A 15,921-nucleotide genomic window follows, 5' to 3' on the forward strand; every position below is an offset into this window, starting at 1 on the left:
TTGTATAGTGTCATTAAAGGTGCATACACACTGTACAATTTTTTGACCAATTTCGACGAACGACGAATGATGATGCGCATACCCGCCAGTTATTCATCAAGGTTGTTCGTCAACTGTGCATGCAGCTCAATTTGGATATCTTTCAAAAAGAGCCTATAAACTGTAGCTAGATCTTTCGTCTGTCCTCAATATCTTTCGTCAACATCTTTCGTCCAGGACACTGAGTTCAAGGGAAATGTCTTTCAATGAAATTGGTCAAAAAAATTGTACAGTGTGTATGCACCTTTAGAGTGCTTATAGATATGTAACATTTAGTGTCACATAACTGGACAGTATTCATTTATTGTGTCCAGTTCTATCAGCTTGGAATGCTGGAGCGAATGCGAATGAGGGTCTTATTATGTTCAAGACTGTATATAAGCGTATTGCAGTATAAGTGACAGTATAACCTTATAATAATAATTAGTATTAAGCCTTTAATTGGTCTCCTAATGCCCCTTTCACACGCTCCGGCTCCTGCTGGGCGGCGAAACCTCGCACGGCCAAGAAGCCGTGCCGCACACAGCAGGTTACAATGGTGGGGATGGCCACAGCCCAGCAGCAATCCCTTCCAGTGGTGACAGCCAGCTGCAACTCTGCGACTGTGCCGTGGCTGTCCGGTGTGAATGGACACAATCGTGGCCATTATTAACTACTGTGCACGGCACGGCTTTTGTCCGTGCGGGGTTTCACCGCCCGGCAGGATCCGGAGCGTGTGAAAGGGGCCTAATAGTATTGCTATTTCATGCCTTCCACATCACAGGGTTGGATAAATCATGGAATATACTGTTTTGTGTGTAAATAATTTGTATGGTTTATCAACCTATCGCTTTACACACTTGTAGGATTTTCTGGGTTACACAAATACTGCGTACCCTCCAACATATGACGGGCAATACACATTCGGAAAGGAGACCTGTTCAAGGGGAAAGGGGGCATTACTAAGGGGAAAGGGGCCCTGGCCAAGCGGACCACGCCCCCTTTCCGAATGTGTACTGGCGTCAGATGACATACCCGGGGGCCCCAGGGTGACCCGAGTATATTGCTAGCGGGTTATGGTATAAAACATAGACAGACTCATCATAGACAGTCATATGGTCCACCACTAATGGTTGAGAGTCACATGATCGACATGGTTAAATGGTCGACATGAAAAAGGTTTCACATGGTTAAAAGGTCAACAGGTTAAAGGTCGACATGGAAAAAGGTTGACATGAGTTTTTAATGTTTTTAGGGTGTCTATGTCGACAAGTGTACCGCTGTGCTCGCCATGCTTCGGGCTCAGTCTCTCGCTGCGCTCGGCACACTATTATATTCTCCCCCCACGCCCCAGTGGATGGTAGGGCATGAAATACCGCCTGTCGGCACATGTCGGCTGAAAATTGAGTAAAAAAAATGCATGTCGACCTTTTCCATGTCGACCTATTGCCTGTCGACCTTTAGACCCTGTCAACCTATTGTGTGTCGACCTTTAAACCCTGTCCACCTTTTTACTGTCGACCTTTTGACCCTATTGACCTTTTCACTGTCGACCTTTTGACCCTGTCGACCTTGTGACTGTCGACCATTAGTGGTCGACCATATGACTGTCTATGATGAGTCTGTCTATGACCAGTTCGGATACCAATGGTGGTGCATGTGCACTTGCTTTGCCTTCCCCCGGGAATGGGGAGGAGGCGCAGAGGTTCCGGAGAGCTAGAGGAATCAATGAGCAGGGGGAGGCGGGCCCACTGAGTCCCCCTGGGAGATGTAGTCTTGGCCAGCTACTTCCCCTTATGCTCCTCTAAGAGCAGCCGGTGGCGTATCAGTAACGGGAAACTACAACTCCCAGTGTTCCAAGAGCCTATGAAAAACCAGTACAATCGGTACAGTAAGATTTAGCCGGTACAGACCACTAAAAAACGGTACTGTACCGGCTAAAACGGTGCAGTTGGAGGGTATGATACTCATCCTATGATGCCACTATTAGTTATCTCCATCCTCCTCATAAATTGAGGGTAGATAAGTTACCTATACAGGTGCTTCTAATTACTAAATTGGTGCTTCCAGTCATGATGGTGGGATTCCCTTAGTTACCGATGGTGGCAGATGGGTGATGTACACTATGCATTGAGGACATTATCATTGTTCCCATGTGCTGGTTAAGGAGGTACTGTAGATGCAGCACGCACAGGACAAGTGCTCAGAAAGCTTCAATGGCGTTGGACATGAAGGAGAATGTCTGGATGTCCATGCACTGAGGAAGATGATGGAGCAGGAAGCACCACGTCCAGGTAGTGACTCACGTCCTGCAGCCTTTTCTCCTGTGGCAGTTAGCAGCCGCCGGTGACTTATCTGGTGGTGGAAGGTGGCCGCCAGGGGAGCAGAGGAGAGACCATCCTAGTGGTCAATGCCAGTACCAGACATTCTGTCCCAGACCAGAGAGTCCATCTTCAGGAATTCAGAGAAGTGGCCACCTGTTTATTTCCATCTCCAGCACTGAGGTTAATTCCATTAGTCAGGAGGTCGGCTGGATAAAATAACCCTATAATATAATGCGTGTAAAATTACAGAGAACAATAGACTGTAGAGGGCCTCCTGCCACCCGCCACTGGAGAGGGCCTCCTGCCACCCGCCACTGGAGAGGGCCTCCTGTCACCCGCCACTGGAAAGGGCCTCCTGTCACCCGCCACTGGAAAGGGCCTCCTGTCACCCGCCACTGGAAAGGGCCTCCTGTCACCCGCCACTGGAAAGGGCCTCCTGTCACCCACCACTGGAGAGGGCTTCCTGTCACCCGCCACTGGTAAGGGCCTCCTCACACGCGCCACTGGATAGGGCTTCCTGTCACCCGCCACTAGTGAGGGCCTCCTGCCACTGGAGAGGGCCTCCTGTCACCCGCCACTGGAGAGGGCCTCCTGCCACCCGCCACTGGAGAGGGCCTCCTGCCACCCGCCACTGGAGAGGGCCTCCTGCCACCCACCACTGGAGAGGGCCTCCTGCCACCCGCCACTGGAGAGGGCCTCCTGCCACCCGCCACTGGAAAGGCCCTCCTGTCACCCACCACTGGAGAGGGCCTCCTGTCACCCACCACTGGAGAGGGCCTCCTGTCACCCGCCACTGGAAAGGGCCTCCTGTCACCCGCCACTGGAAAGGGCCTCCTGTCACCCGCCACTGGAAAGGGCCTCCTGTCACCCGCCACTGGAAAGGGCCTCCTGTCACCCACCACTGGAGAGGGCTTCCTGTCACCTGCCACCCGCCACTGGAAAGGCCCTCCTGTCACCCACCACTGGAGAGGGCCTCCTGTCACCCACCACTGGAGAGGGCCTCCTGTCACCCGCCACTGGAAAGGGCCTCCTGTCACCCGCCACTGGAAAGGGCCTCCTGTCACCCGCCACTGGAAAGGGCCTCCTGTCACCCGCCACTGGAAAGGGCCTCCTGTCACCCACCACTGGAGAGGGCTTCCTGTCACCCGCCACTGGTAAGGGCCTCCTCACACGCGCCACTGGATAGGGCTTCCTGTCACCCGCCACTGGTGAGGGCCTCCTGCCACCCGCCACTGGAGAGGGCCTCCTGTCACCCACCACTGGAGAGGGCCTCCTGCCACCCGCCACTGGAGAGGGCCTCCTGCCACCCGCCACTGGAGAGGGCCTCCTGCCACCCGCCACTGGAGAGGGCCTCCTGCCACCCGCCACTGGAGAGGGCCTCCTGCCACCCGCCACTGGAGAGGGCCTCCTGTCACCCACCACTGGAGAGGGCTTCCTGTCACCCGCCACTGGTAAGGGCCTCCTCACACGCGCCACTGGATAGGGCTTCCTGTCACCCGCCACTGGAAAGGGCCTCCTGTCACCCGCCACTGGAGAGGGCCTCCTGTCACCCGCCACTGGAGAGGGCCTCCTGTCACCCGCCACTGGAGAGGGCCTCCTGTCACCCACCACTGGAGAGGGCCTCCTGCAACCCGCCACTGGAGAGGGCCTCCTGTCACCCACCACTGGAGAGGGCCTCCTGCAACCCGCCACTGGAGAGGGCCTCCTGTCACCCACCACTGGAAAGGGCCTCCTGCCACCCGCCACTGGAGAGGGCCTCCTGCCACCCGCCACTGGAGAGGGCCTCCTGCCACCCGCCACTGGAGAGGGCCTCCTGCCACCCGCTACTGGAGAGGGCTTCCTGTCACCCGCCACTGGAGATTGCCTCCTGCCACCCGCCACTGGAGAGGGCCTCCTGTCACCCGCCACTAGAGAGGGCTTCATGTCACCCACCACTGGAGAGGGCCTCCTGCCACCCGACACTGGAGAGGGCTTCCTGTCACCCGCCACTGAAGAGGGCCTCATGCCACTAGAAGGCCTCCTGCCACCCACCACTGGAGAGGGCCTCCTGCCACCCGCCACTGGAGAGGGCCTCCTGCCACCCGCCACTGGAAAGGCCCTCCTGTCACCCACCACTGGAGAGGGCCTCCTGTCACCCACCACTGGAGAGGGCCTCCTGTCACCCGCCACTGGAAAGGGCCTCCTGTCACCAGCCACTGGAAAGGGCCTCCTGTCACCCGCCACTGGAAAGGGCCTCCTGTCACCCGCCACTGGAAAGGGCCTCCTGTCACCCACCACTGGAGAGGGCTTCCTGTCACCCGCCACTGGTAAGGGCCTTCTCACACGCGCCACTGGATAGGGCTTCCTGTCACCCGCCACTGGTGAGGGCCTCCTGCCACCCGCCACTGGAGAGGGCCTCCTGTCACCCACCACTGGAGAGGGCCTCCTGCCACCCGCCACTGGAGAGGGCCTCCTGCCACCCGCCACTGGAGAGGGCCTCCTGCCACCCGCCACTGGAGAGGGCCTCCTGCCACCCGCCACTGGAGAGGGCCTCCTGTCACCCACCACTGGAGAGGGCTTCCTGTCACCCGCCACTGGTAAGGGCCTCCTCACACGCGCCACTGGATAGGGCTTCCTGTCACCCGCCACTGGAAAGGGCCTCCTGTCACCCGCCACTGGAGAGGGCCTCCTGTCACCCGCCACTGGAGAGGGCCTCCTGCAACCCGCCACTGGAGAGGGCCTCCTGCAACCCGCCACTGGAGAGGGCCTCCTGCAACCCGCCACTGGAGAGGGCCTCCTGTCACCCACCACTGGAGAGGGCCTCCTGCAACCCGCCACTGGAGAGGGCCTCCTGTCACCCACCACTGGAAAGGGCCTCCTGCCACCCGCCACTGGAGAGGGCCTCCTGCCACCCGCCACTGGAGAGGGCCTCCTGCCACCCGCCACTGGAGAGGGCCTCCTGCCACCCGCTACTGGAGAGGGCTTCCTGTCACCCGCCACTGGAGATTGCCTCCTGCCACCCGCCACTGGAGAGGGCTTCATGTCACCCACCACTGGAGAGGGCCTCCTGCCACCCGACACTGGAGAGGGCTTCCTGTCACCCGCCACTAGAGAGGGCTTCATGTCACCCACCACTGGAGAGGGCCTCCTGCCACCCGCCACTGAAGAGGGCCTCATGCCACTAGAAGGCCTCCTGCCACCCTCCAATGGAGAGGGCTTCCTGTCACCCACCACTGGAGAGGGCCTCCTGCCACCTGCCACTGGAGCGGGCCTCCTGCCACCCGCCACTGGAGAGGGCCTCCTGCCACCCGCTACTGGAGAGGGCTTCCTGTCACCCGCCACTGGAGATTGCCTCCTGCCACCCGCCACTGGAGAGGGCTTCATGTCACCCACCACTGGAGAGGGCCTCCTGCCACCCGACACTGGAGAGGGCTTCCTGTCACCCGCCACTAGAGAGGGCTTCATGTCACCCACCACTGGAGAGGGCCTCCTGCCACCCGCCACTGAAGAGGGCCTCATGCCACTAGAAGGCCTCCTGCCACCCTCCAATGGAGAGGGCTTCCTGTCACCCACCACTGGAGAGGGCCTCCTGCCACCTGCCACTGGAGCGGGCATCCTGCCACAGATGGGATCTCTTCTACCAATCTGTGAAACCATGCATCACACTGATACCACTGCAGAGTACTGGGCTGTTCGATAGCATATACCGCTGTAACCTGCGGCTGGGTGACTGGCAGGCTGCAGGGAAGGAGGCGGGATTCCCATGTTAATCTTTGTATCGGGAGATGCTGCAGATGGGGCCACTCTTCCGGGAGTGCGGAGTAGTCAGTGTCCAAAAATGACAGAGGCTGGATCCATTACCGCTCTGTTTACAGGCTATGGGCCTAATTCTGACCCGATCGCACAGCTCATAGAAGTCATGTGCGACACCATACTGCGATTAAATCCTGCTACTTTTTAAAACGCTGGTCATGTGCAAGTTGATTGACAGGAAGCCGACGTATGGGGTGGTAGCCGCCCGTTTCCTGAGAGTGTCAGGGAAAACGCAGATAAGGAAGCGTAAGAAAAATAAGGCGTGTGGGGGGGGGGGGGGGGGATTACCCTGGAGTATAAACATTAATAGGTTTATGGAATGGTAACGAAAAGTGTGTAATAAAAGAAATGCAGATTCATTTGCTACAACCGAACCATCGAACAGTCTAGGGCGTAGCGAATGAATCTGCAAATACATCTGCTATGGGGGTACGACCACCCAATCGACTCTATTTAGGTCTACCACTGAAGGTCGACAGGGCCTAGGTTGACACCTGAAATAGGTCGAAATGGCTTACGTCTACAGGGTTGGAGAGTCGACACATATATTAGGTCGACAATGGAAAGATCAACAGTCAAAATGTTGACATGAGTTTTTCACATTTTTTTTTGAGCCGACATGTGCCGACAGGCAGTATTTCATACCCTACCACCCACTACGGTGTGGTGGGAGAATACAATAGTGTGCCAAGCGCAGCGTGGCACTGTGCCCAAAGCATGGCGCATGTAGCAAGGGGAGGCAGCAAACATTCGGGAGAAAAAAAACTTCAAAAACTCATGTCGACTTTTTGACGGTCGAGCTTGCCAGTTTCTGTCGACCCCATTTCCATCACTCCCGGGGTCAACAGGGTTGGAAGATTGACACAAGCATTAGGTGGACAACCTAATGCTTGTGTCAATCTTCTAACCCTGTCGACCCCGGAAGTGACGGAAACGGGGGTTCAAGTTGTGAGGCCAGGCCCCCTTCCCCCATTGCCCTCTGTAATCTGGGATCCGGATAAATCCCAGACAATGTCTAGGTATACAGTCATAAATCCGACGCCAAAAGGGTCAACAGTAAAAAAGATCGACATGTTGACAGTCAAAATGTTGACAGGGAAAATGTCGACAGTGACAAAAGGCCGACACAAACTTGTCACGGAAATCGCTGATACATGAAACGGTCAACATGAGTTTTTCACAGTTTTTTTAGTTGTCGGTGTTTTCAAGCTTTACCATCGTAGTGGATCCCAAATGGGAACGGTAACGTGTGCCTCGTGCCGCGAATCATGGGAGGGTACAGGCCACACGAATTGGGCTCCATGGGCGGAGGTGTCGACATTGACACCAAAAAAACATGAAATACTCATGTCATGTGTCAACCATTTCCAAGTCGACCTATTGCTTGTGATCAGCCTCGTGCCCCCGACGTTTGCTGGGCTATGTAGTTACAGTAAAGCAGTTAGCAGCCCCCGTATGTCACATGACCCCCGCCCAGTAGCTTCTGCCACAGTGACTTTTATGGCCTGTGAGCAGCTGGTGACAGATATACCGGTGACAGAGAAGTATTTACATACTAGCGTACACACTGTCACACATGAAGCATGTAATTGGCAAACACAGATACGGGATGTCACTGGGATGAGCCGGAATGTCCTGCGGTACAGGTGAACTGTCACGGTCGGGGTGATGGGTATCGTTGTGCGGCTGCAGAGACGCAGGTGAGTACGGGGTGGACATGGGAGAACACGGGGTAACATGCAGGGGGCGCTCAAACATCACGCAACACGGTCCAATAACTAACGCAGCGCCTCCGGGTCACATACACATCACATTGGAGGCAGAACACGAATATAATGCTAAGTAATTAAATGCACTAAGATTCAAAAAGTGATCAAATGGAAAGTGATAAACCACCAACAAATCAGCCCCTAACTGTCATTTTTCAAACACAGACTGTGACATAGCAGTTCGCAACTAATTGGATGGTGGTTTGTCACTGTTCATTTGATCAGTTTCAAGCTTAGGACATCTGGCCCTGGTCTGCGAGTTAGCAGCCGTATGGTCAGGTCTGAATAACCCCCTGTGTTTCCTGTTGGCAAGTGAGACCCCCCCCCCCCTCCCCCCTTTGTTGTGTTTTTTTTCTTTAAAAGTATTCCGGAATTGAGTCCTCTTCTGTCCGTCTCAGAGTGTTTCTCTCTTGGTTGATGAATTCCATAAGGTCAAACAAACAAGTGTCTGGAATATTAATGGATTCTTCTCGGACTTATTGGATCACAAATAGTTTTCATTGTTTTCTGCAGCCCTTTGGAATGCGGTTACATTGGGAGGTCTGTTGGAAGAGACAGCTTCCACTGAGGATCCAGGAACGCCTTTGTATTGGTCATTAGTAGTGATATGGATACTTGCAGTCTCCCAGTTAGGGGTTAAGGGCCCATTTACCATTGATCGCATTCACAATGCGATCTGGGCGGAATAATCGATCATTTCACCCCAATGTATTACCGGCCAGGGACAGGGCTCCGAAAAGAGCCCGTCCCTGCGATGCCCAGCGCCGGAAACTGGGGGGTCTGCGCATGCGCCGTTACGTGCTGACCCCCCGAGACCCTGCTGACCGCACTGCCGCTCGGGCAGCGCGATGTGTAGCCATAGGCTACAATGTGCTATCGCCATCTGATAACCCAGGGGTGCGAAGCCGGTATATATGTTGATACATCGGGCAGATTCGCATCCCCCATAGAAACCAACCTGGGGGGGCAGTGGCGGCGCCCGGACATGGTAACACATGGCCGTTCCTGTGTAAATGCCGCTGTGACGTGTGGCGCCAAAGCTGAAGTCCCGTCACCCGCAAATATGTCAGTCTCTAATATCTGCGAGCGCAGGAGAAGTCGGTCACTGGCTGCCGACCCTCGAATGATTCCTCCTGCGGGGGGCCGATGCGAGGGGGATGTGTTTCCATAAAACATCACCTTGCATGGTTGCGGAGGTGAACGGCGACAGGGGGGGGGGGGGGCGGCATGGTGGGGCGGGCACTCTGGGACTCGGTAAGCTGTGAGCTTTGCAACATGTCGAGTCAACAAGAATCAGGCCCATTATTTCATAACTTTATTTTCCCTAATGTGCAGCAATTTCTATGGGCCTAATTCAGACCTGATTGCACGGCTGCGAGTTTGCAGGCCTGGCAATTATCGGTAGACTGCGCAAGTGTACGGACCGCAGTACGCACGCACGAGGCCGTCCTGCAATAACATCCTGCAACCTTCTGATGGATGTGCAGGCGAATACCCGATCCGGCCCTAGGCATGGGCAAACTGGGCAAATACCTTGGGCATTTTGAATGCCATGGGGCATGAGGGTCATACAACTGAGCCTCCAGCAGTGGGAACGCCAGTGTGAGAGGGAAAGTTACTAAGATGTGTATTCTACTCAGGGCTGGATTAACAATGGGCCTGATGGAGCTGTAGCTCCAGGCCCACTCTCCAAATAGGCCCATTTTGTAGCTGAGGGTCAGGGCTTTCCAACGAGCCTGACCCCACGTTGCTAGCCCCCCGGGAACCAGAGATACCGCCGGGCAAAACTGGAACGTTTTCCCCATAGGATAACATGGGACGGGCTAATTCAGACCCCACCCGGTTCCAACGGCTGCCAGTTCCCCCCCTGGCATCACAGAAGCTCGATCTCATTTGAACCCAAATCGCCAGGCCTTCAATCTGATACCTGGTCCATATGAGTTCATTGGTTCCAGAGATATAGGGGAAAATTAACTAAGATGTGTATTCTACTGCACATGTGAGGTTGCTATAGGCAACCAATCAGAACCTATTCTTATTTGTTTTACCACAGGAGACAGGATCAGATTAGTTGCCCATAGCAACATCACATGTGAAGTAGAATACACATCTAAAGCAGGGTTGCCTACCCCCCCCCCCCCCCCCCCCCCCCCGGAATGGCTGAGAGTCTCCCGAAAATCGCCCCCCCCCCCCCCGCTGCATTTAATCGCAGCATTTAAATGCTGCAATCCGCGGGTCTCAGAGGAGGGGGCGGAGCTAAAATGTCAAAATCGCGTCATTTTAGCCCCGCCCCCTCCATGGAGATACGCAAATTCACCTGTTTACCGTCATGGGGGCAGGGCTTAGTGACATCATGCTCAAGCCCCGCCCCCCGAGCAGCTGCTGAAACTCTCCTCTCCGGGCGAATATTAAAGTCGGCAACCCTGATCTAAAGCTGTGTACACACGGTGCAATATATTGCTCAGTGTCCAGTTTTCATCAGCAACCAGAGATGGTCTCTGATGAACAGGAGACTGCCGGGGGAGCCTCGGAGGGAAACAGCTGATCGCAGGAGCTTGCGATCATTAGGGGGCTGAACACAGGAGCGAGCACCCGGCAATTTATCGCTGCAGCACAAACAAATCACTGGCAATATGGTCGCTCAGCAACCATATTGCCAGCGATATTGCACAGTGTGTACACAGCTGGTTCCAGAGATATAGGGGAAAATTAACTAAGATGTGTATTCTACTGCACATGTGAGGTTGCTATAGGCAACCAATCAGAACCTATTCTTATTTGTTTTACCACAGGAGACAGGATCAGATTAGTTGCCCATAGCAACATCACATGTGAAGTAGAATACACATCTAAAGCAGGGTTGCCTACCCCCCCCCCCCCCCCCCCCCCCCCGGAATGGCTGAGAGTCTCCCGAAAATCGCCCCCCCCCCCCCCCCCGCTGCATTTAATCGCAGCATTTAAATGCTGCAATCCGCGGGTCTCAGAGGAGGGGGCGGAGCTAAAATGTCAAAATCGCGTCATTTTAGCCCCGCCCCCTCCATGGAGATACGCAAATTCACCTGTTTACCGTCATGGGGGCAGGGCTTAGTGACATCATGCTCAAGCCCCGCCCCCCGAGCAGCTGCTGAAACTCTCCTCTCCGGGCGAATATTAAAGTCGGCAACCCTGATCTAAAGCTGTGTACACACGGTGCAATATATTGCTCAGTGTCCAGTTTTCATCAGCAACCAGAGATGGTCTCTGATGAACAGGAGACTGCCGGGGGAGCCTCGGAGGGAAACAGCTGATCGCAGGAGCTTGCGATCATTAGGGGGCTGAACACAGGAGCGAGCACCCGGCAATTTATCGCTGCAGCACAAACAAATCACTGGCAATATGGTCGCTCAGCAACCATATTGCCAGCGATATTGCACAGTGTGTACACAGCTGGTTCCAGAGATATAGGGGAAAATTAACTAAGATGTGTATTCTACTGCACATGTGAGGTTGCTATAGGCAACCAATCAGAACCTATTCTTATTTGTTTTACCACAGGAGACAGGATCAGATTAGTTGCCCATAGCAACATCACATGTGAAGTAGAATACACATCTAAAGCAGGGTTGCCTACCCCCCCCCCCCCCCCCCCCCCCCCCCGGAATGGCTGAGAGTCTCCCGAAAATCGCCCCCCCCCCCCCCCCCGCTGCATTTAATCGCAGCATTTAAATGCTGCAATCCGCGGGTCTCAGAGGAGGGGGCGGAGCTAAAATGTCAAAATCGCGTCATTTTAGCCCCGCCCCCTCCATGGAGATACGCAAATTCACCTGTTTACCGTCATGGGGGCAGGGCTTAGTGACATCATGCTCAAGCCCCGCCCCCCGAGCAGCTGCTGAAACTCTCCTCTCCGGGCGAATATTAAAGTCGGCAACCCTGATCTAAAGCTGTGTACACACGGTGCAATATATTGCTCAGTGTCCAGTTTTCATCAGCAACCAGAGATGGTCTCTGATGAACAGGAGACTGCCGGGGGAGCCTCGGAGGGAAACAGCTGATCGCAGGAGCTTGCGATCATTAGGGGGCTGAACACAGGAGCGAGCACCCGGCAATTTATCGCTGCAGCACAAACAAATCACTGGCAATATGGTCGCTCAGCAACCATATTGCCAGCGATATTGCACAGTGTGTACACAGCTTTAGTAAATTTCCCCCAGTGGGGGCAGTGGCAGCCACAAATAACAATAGCCACCTTCCCTTGAGGAGAGTTGTACCCAGTGGCAGCTCTGCAGCCCATAGGTAATAACCGCCACAGGTTGTACCCCTTCTTTCACATCCGAAAATGCAGGGACTTACCTGGGAATACAGGCCCTTATTCAGGTCTGATCACGTATACCTGTGAAGGGGACGTAATGCACTGCGCTCGCCACGCTTCGGGCTCGGTGGCTCGCTGCGCTCGCCACACTTTATAAAATCAACTCCACGCCGACGTGGATAGTGGGGGTATGAAAAGGTCGGAGGACGCGTACCGCCGCCACTCGCCACGCTTCGGGTTGGCGTTCATAGTGCGGGCCGTTAAAAATGTGGGGGCATTTAACATATTTATTACCCATCAGGGTGAGTATACAATTAAAAATCGGGTCTGGGGGTGCCATTTAACATGGGACTCAATGGGAAATCTTGTCACATCGCATGCCATTGTAATGGCATGCGATGTTAAAATTGTATACTCAGCCCGGGAAAAGGCTGAAATCGGGTCCATCGCATACCTTAATTAGTGGTATGTGATGCGATGGGCGCCGTGATACTACACAAGTACCGATGTAACATGTGCAGAGAGAGTTACATTTGGGTGGGGTGTGTTGAAACTGAAATCTAATTTGCAGTGTAAAAATAAAGCAGCCAGTATTTACCCTGCACAGAAACAAAATAACTCTCTCTCTCAAATCCCTCTCTGCACATGTTACATCTGCCCCACCTGCAGTGCACATGGTGTTGCCCATTTTGCAAACAAATTTGTACTGCGATAAGATCTGAATAAGGGCCACATTCCAGGGATCAAGCAGGGACATTCCCGGGTGGCCCCTTTCATACGGCCTAGTCCCTGCATATTCTGGTGTGAGGGGGGAGAGACAGCACTGGGAGGGCGTCTATGTAACCCCCCGAGGTCAGTGGTGGCCCAGTTTACCTGAACTGGGTGCCATTCACACTGTGAGGTTACTTCAGTTCTTCTTTTCCAATCCGGTTAGGAGTCTTCTTGCTAACAAGGAACGGACAAGTTGGTACAATTATAACGGTTTATTTGGATTCGTGGGTGAGAGTATAAATGATCAGTAATAACGGCAGACACGGTATCATACAAACAAAGCACTGCACACTTGTGTACACATCATTAGCGGAATAGTGATAAATCGCAGGGTACATGCTCCCGTTTTGAGCCCCCTATTGGCCACTGGTCGGAAAACCTCACCTCACCTCACCTCACCCAGGAATTTTGGCTGGTGTGAAAGTAGTATTGCTGTGCATGCCCAGCAGCAGCTCCACCTCCCATGAGCCTTTGCAGAGTCCAGCAGGATGAGCTTTCACTGCAACACCTGTGGATCATTTAAAATGTGTCAGCCAGTCATGAACACATAAGTGCACCCACTAGGAAATCTGGAAAACATGCACTGTTTTGGGTCCCTCTTATTGATAACTGAGTTTGGGAAATACTCTTTTATTGGAAGCCTCTGATGAGTCAGGACTGGGTAGAGTTCCTATTTGCCAGTGTGTACAAACCTTTACATTTGGGTGGGGTGTGTCCAAACTGAAATCTTAATTGCAGTGTAAAAATAAAGAAGCCCAGTTGCTGTAAGCTACATGCAAAAGCAGCCAGTATTTACCCTGCACAGGAACAGAAATGGTTTTCTCCCCCTTGTAGTGCAGCAAGGTGTGTCCAGGTGCTCAGGTATTCGATGCTTACTGCCTTACTCCCACATCAGAATCAGGCCCATAAGCTGAGCTCAGAGAGCTTTTACTTTCCGTTTCTCACCTGTGTGTGTATATTACTGCTGGAGTATGCGGCTTGTGCGACAGGGCGGTAAGCAGCTTGTGCGACAGGGCGGTGAGCTGCTTGTGCGGCAGGGCGGTGAGCGGCTTGTGCGACAGGGCGGTAAGCAGCTTGTGCGACAGGGCGGTGAGCTGCTTGTGCGGCAGGGCGGTGAGCGGCTTGTGCGACAGGGCTGTAAGCAGCTTGTGCGACAGGGCGGTGAGCTGCTTGTGCGGCAGGGCGGTGAGCGGCTTGTGCGACAGGGCGGTAAGCAGCTTGTGCGACAGGGCGGTGAGCTGCTTGTGCGGCAGGGCGGTGAGCGGCTTGTGCGACAGGGCGGTAAGCAGCTTGTGCGACAGGGCGGTGAGCTGCTTGTGCGGCAGGGCGGTGAGCTGCTTGTGCGGCAGGGCGGTGAGCTGCTTGTGCGACAGGGCGTTGAGCTGCTTGTGCGGCAGGGCGGTGAGCTGCTTGTGCGACAGGGCGTTGAGCTGCTTGTGCGGCAGGGCGTTGAGCTGCTTGTGCAGCAGGGCAGTGAGCTGCTTGTGCGACAGGGCGTTGAGCTGCTTGTGCGGCAGGGCGTTGAGCTGCTTGTGCGGCAGGGCGGTGAGCTGCTTGTGCGACAGGGCGGTGAGCTGCTTGTGCGACAGGGCGTTGAGCTGCTTGTGCGGCAGGGCGGTGAGCTGCTTGTGCGGCAGGGCGTTGAGCTGCTTGTGCGGCAGGGCGTTGAGCTGCTTGTGCGGCAGGGCGTTGAGCTGCTTGTGCGGCAGGGCGTTGAGCTGCTTGTGCGACAGGGCGTTGAGCTGCTTGTGCGGCAGGGCGTTGAGCTGCTTGTGCGACAGGGCGTTGAGCTGCTTGTGCGGCAGGGCGGTGAGCTGCTTGTGCGACAGGGCGTTGAGCTGCTTGTGCGGCAGGGCGTTGAGCTGCTTGTGCGACAGGGCGTTGAGCTGCTTGTGCGGCAGGGCGTTGAGCTGCTTGTGCGGCAGGGCGGTGAGCTGCTTGTGCGGCAGGGCGATGAGCGGCTTGTGCGGCAGGGCGGTGAGCGGCTTGTGCGGCAGGGCGGTGAGCGGCTTGTGCGGCAGGGCGGTGAGCGGCTTGTGCGACAGGGCGTTGAGCTGCTTGTGCGGCAGGGCGTTGAGCTGCTTGTGCGGCAGGGCGGTGAGCTGCTTGTGCGACAGGGCGTTGAGCTGCTTGTGCGGCAGGGCGTTGAGCTGCTTGTGCGGCAGGGCGATGAGCGGCTTGTGCGGCAGGGCGGTGAGCGGCTTGTGCGGCAGGGCGGTGAGCGGCTTGTGCGGCAGGGCGGTGAGCGGCTTGTGCGGCAGGGCGGTGAGCGGCTTGTGCGGCAGGGCGGTGAGCGGCTTGTGCGGCAGGGCGGTGAGCTGCTTGTGCGGCAGGGCGGTGAGCTGCTTGTGCGGCAGGGCGGTGAGCTGCTTGTGCGGCAGGGCGGTGAGCGGCTTGTGCGGCAGGGCGGTGAGCGGCTTGTGCGGCAGGGCGGTGAGCTGCTTGTGCGGCAGGGCGGTGAGCGGCTTGTGCGGCAGGGCGGTGAGCGGCTTGTGCGGCACCCACTTGTACGCGTTTGCACTCGTGCACAAGGGCGGGGGCATGGATTCGGCGGGGCAGCGTTAACCTGCTCGCTGGGCTCCGAACACTTGCAGGTCTGAATCAGGTGCCATCGGTAGTTAACCATGTTGGACAAAAACCATTCACAGGTAAAGCATTGATGGGTTCACTGATGGTAGTCCCTGTGCTATGGATTAGTAAGCCATGGGCCCATCAGTGGGTCCTTATTTCTTTCTGCCACTGATGGTAAAACTATTTTACATTGCTCATCAAGCATCAGTATTTATCCACAGCTCTGGATTATCTACAACAAGCGGCTCCACCTCGCTCCCAACTAGTATAATGACGGCCCCGGCTCCGCCTTGCTTCCACTTAGTATAATGATGGCCCCGGCTCCACCTCGCTCCTAGTTAGTACAATGAAGGCCCAGCTCCGCCTCCCTCCCAGTTAGTATAATGGA

This window comes from Crinia signifera, chromosome 7 (genome assembly GCF_055691185.1).
Source record: "Crinia signifera chromosome 7, ASM5569118v1, whole genome shotgun sequence".
In the NCBI taxonomy this organism is placed as follows: domain Eukaryota; kingdom Metazoa; phylum Chordata; class Amphibia; order Anura; family Myobatrachidae; genus Crinia; species Crinia signifera.